Below are 4,894 nucleotides of genomic sequence, written 5' to 3'. Positions count from 1 at the left end.
TAATATTGCGGATATATTAACTAAGCTAGTAGGCAAAGTTATATTTAATACTATAATGAATATAATTAATAATAATAATAATAATAATAATAATAATATAAATAACGATAATAATAATAATAACTGCATTAAAGAAATAACTTACTAGTTTTTCTCTTATATTTTTACCTATAAGGTTATTTAATAAGAGTTTTTTAACTAGTTATAAACATATTATATATATTATAGGAATATTTTTCTTATTTTTCCTATGAGGTTTTTAAGTTTTTTATACCTATAACGTATATATATATTAAGTGAGTAAGCTATATACTATAAATTAACTGTATATACCTTAAGGGGGGATATTAACATATAACATTCTTTTATAATAATAATAATAATATAAGAATAATAATAACGCTTAACTTACTTTAATATTCTATATAAAATAAACGAATAAGGTTTAAGGTATTAAACCTTATATAAAAATACTCTATTTATTATAACCTATAACTATAATATTAATTATATAATACGTATAGTTACGTAAGCACCTTATATAATTAGCAGTTTAGTAGGTTATATTTTAGATTATCTTTCCCCTCACTTTTCCCTACTAGAGGAAGTAACCTACTAACTACATAAGTAACAATAACTAGAGTTATTACAATATATCAATTCCCTTATTATTATCTATATAATTAAATGCCTATAAATGCTCAGGATTATCACCTTTTATCATAACATAAGCCTATCTATAACCCTATACTATATAGGCGCATATACCACGCCCCTGAATACGCTTATACTTATGCTAACATTTATTACTAATATTATTAATAATTTAGTAATATTTAATCTTAATATAGTATAATTTAAGTAACTATTTACTTAATAGGTAATTATTAAAGGTATTTATAGAATCTATATATACTTAGAGGGGTAGGTAAATAGAGATATTTATCTCTTTAAAAAGATCTATAATATATAATAGAGCTTTCCTTCTAAGTATTAAATTTATCTATTTAGCTTTATAGGTTAATATAGCTATAAATAATTATAATACTAATTTCTAAGTAATTAATACTCCTCTATATATAACTATATAGTTAGCTATTAACTTACTTATTCTTTTATAGTTAAACTAGCTAGTATTATAAAATATTAATAATTTAAGGTTATTAATAAAATAACCTAAACTATTAAAGTAGAGTATTAATTATTATAAGTTATAGAGATATCTCTATATTAATCTTAGTAGTTTATTATACTTTTTAGAGGTATATTATTAATCTCTAGTAGCTCTACTTATAGGTATTATAATATCTAGTTATATACTATTTATAATCTACTATAATTTACTTAGATTACTTTAATATTTATATATCTTAGTAAGTATTTTATATTATTCTATAATCTTTAATAACTAAGTATTACTAGGGGGATAGGAAACTTAGTTATACTTAGTAATACCTTTCTCTATTAATATATTATTAATATATTTAGTTTATAAGATCTAAAGTTATTTTATTTTTTAGTAATAAATAATTTTAAATCTAAGAAATTATTATACTTTACTTAAATCTTTAATTTNTTTAGTAGTAAATAATTTTAAACCTAAGAAACTATTATACTTTACTTAAATCTTTAATCTAGAAGAAGTTATATAAATTATTTTTAAAGTTATTAACTTATTTAATATTAGGTATAATAATAAGTATATTATTAATATAAAGTAATATTATAATACTATCTTTATTAATAAGAATATAAGGTTCTTTTAGAAGTAGATTAAACCTTAATTACTTAAGGATAGTAATAATTTACTTATATTAGAGAAAAGAGGATTCTCTTAGTTTATAAAAAGCTCTTTTTAATTTATAAAATTAATTAAATCTATTATTAAACCTATAAAGTTAAGTAATAAAGATATTATAATCTCTTATAAAAATATTTAGGAAAGCTATAACTATATTAACTTAGTAAAGTTTTAGATCTTTAAGTATTATAATTAGTAAAAAAACTTATAGAGTAATAAGATTAGTAATAATAATATAAACTATCTTATTATCCTTATTTTAAAAGTTACTATAGATAACCTATTTTATTCTAACTTTATTAAGTTTTCTATTTATAGTAACCTTTTTATTATATACTTATTTACTTAAGAGATATTTAAAGCTATCTAAAAACTCTTTAAGTTATTAATATTTTATCCCTTATAAGCTATTAACTTAAGTTTTTATAATATTAAAGATAGTTAACTTTAGAGGTCTTTCTTTTATTACTTCCTACTTCTTAAAAGTTATAAGTAAGTAAATCTCTAAGTTAAAGACTTATAATAAATTAGATATTAAGAAAGTAAAAATAACTAATTCTTAGTCTATTTTATTATTAATTAAATTAATCTTTATAGTTTCTATTTTACTAAATTCCTTATTAAACTTCTTTATATTATATAGTACTTAGGTTTTAAGTATCTAAGTTATTTAAGTAGAAGAAGAAGTAGTTATTCTTAATAATCTTATAAGGATAAAGCCTCTACTACTATTCTTTAATCTTCCCCTCTATTTTCCTTATATTAAGTAAAAAGTTTAAAATAAAATACTAAGAGAGCTTTATTATTATAAAGTATCCTTTAATAGTTATTATTACTAAGGAGTAATAAGAGATTTCTACCTTAGAGGAGTAGTAGGAGAATATTACTTTAGAGGAATATATTAATTATTTTATTATAAGAGAGAAACTTCTTTTAGTATTAATTATATTTATATATTTATAATATTAATATTTAGTACTAATATATATAGTTTTAGATTTAAGGTTAGTAAATTACCCCCCTTTCTACTAACTTCTTTTTATTCTTAAGGAGGTTTATTTTCTTATTCTTATTTATTATTACTTTTTAATTCTTAAGCTTCTTTTAGGTATAAATTATCTACCTCCTCTTATAGTAGTTCTTATTTAGTAGAATAAATATAATAGTATAACTTTATATTTAAATTATAAAACTAAGACTTAGCCTTATAGGTTATAGTTAGTAGTTTATTATTATACTTATAGGTTTCTAATTTAACCTCTTCTCTTAGCTATAAGTTATTAAATTTAATTAGGGGGAGCTCTCCTTTATCTTCCTTAAATATTATATCCCTTACTTATTAAATATTATTAGTCCTTTTAATAAGAATATAGAAAATATTACTATAGAGGTTATTATATTTTATAAATCTTTTAAGTTTAGTTTTAAACTTTATTTTCTACTTTTTTATATATAGATAGCTATTTAAATAAATATAGATATAAGTTTAGTAACTTTAGTAATAGAGATAGTATATATATAGTTTTCTTATAATAGGAGATATATTAAAAGTATTTATTAGTTTCTTATAAGGATTAATATTACCCTTACTATTAAATAGTAGATTACTAATTTCTATAGAAGTCTTTATTAATTAGGGCTAAAAGGATTTAAAAAGGCTAACTTCTATATATATTACTTATACTTTTTATTATATAGCTTTATTAAAACTTTCTACTCCCTTATTCTATTAATAAGAGTAAAGTATTACTATCTTTAGGATAAAACTTTACTCTTAAGTAAAAAGCTTTATTACTTTAAGAAGAGCTATATTATTATTTATAATAACTTTAGAGAAATAAATAATATTATTTATTACTATAATCTTTCTTAAAAACTAGTTTTATAGCTAAATAGCTATATCTTTTTTTAATTTAAATACTTAGAACTATCTATAATTTAAAAAAGTTTCTATAATATAAAAGCTATAAATAATACCTCTAAAGCCTTATAGTATTAGTTCTAAAAAGTTAATTTAAAACCTCTAAAAAGTTTAAGTTAGTTATTTTTATTATCTATTATTAAGTTATTATATTAATTTTATTATAAAGTAGATATAATACTTATATCTTATAAGAGGTACTCTAAAGAGGTTTATATTAATATCTCTTATAGTAGTAATAATTACTTCTCTAGATAGATACTTTAGATAAGTATAAAAAGTTTAGTAATTTAGTCTAAGAGAACTAAATTTATTACCTTAATTAAAAAAATAGATCTAAAATTAAGAGACTTATATATTTTATTTAAAGTTAGTAATAGTTTTAAATATATCTTTATAAACTAAAATATTATTTAGACTATTAAAATAAATACCTATCTTCTAAAGAAGACTAATATTAATAATTTATATTATATTATAAAGTTTATAGAGAGTATTATATAGTTAGAAAGTAGTTTTTTTATTACTTAGCTTAGTAGTAATTACCTTAGCTATATTAATAACTTAGCTAATTTAGTCCTTTCTACTTATATAATTTATAATTAATCCTTAAGGGAGATCTTAAAATTCTTTAAAAATAGAGAGATTATTAAGAATATATCTACTAATACTAATATCTAATATAAAGAAGTCTATCCTCCTAATTAAAGCTATAGATATAATATATTAACTTAGTTATACTTCTTAGTTATTATTTTCTTCTTTATTAACTTCCTTAATAGTACTATATATAAAGAAACTATTAGTCTCTATATTTATAGCTTAACTAGTAAGACTATAATTAAAGTATATAGATTCTTTTATTAGTTATTTCCTAACTCCCTATATATATATAATTTTATATAGATCTTTAACTAGAGGTTAAAGGTTAAAGTATAAACTAAATACTCTAAAATCTTCTATTAAGAATAATAAAAAGGTCCTCTTCTAAGCTTAAACTAATAAAGTATCTATAAAAACTTTAGATTATTAGTTAATATCTTATTTAATACTAAAGTTTCTAAAAATACTATCTTAAGTTTAGCTTTCTAAGGTAAATATTAAAGTAAATACCTATATTATTAATTACTAAGTTATTAGTAATTTATTAATATACTTAAACTTATTATATA

Source organism: Colletotrichum gloeosporioides (genome assembly GCF_011800055.1).
Source record: "Colletotrichum gloeosporioides strain Lc1 chromosome Unknown consensus_114, whole genome shotgun sequence".
Taxonomy (NCBI): domain Eukaryota; kingdom Fungi; phylum Ascomycota; class Sordariomycetes; order Glomerellales; family Glomerellaceae; genus Colletotrichum; species Colletotrichum gloeosporioides.
Note: the sequence above shows the minus strand (reverse complement) of the source record.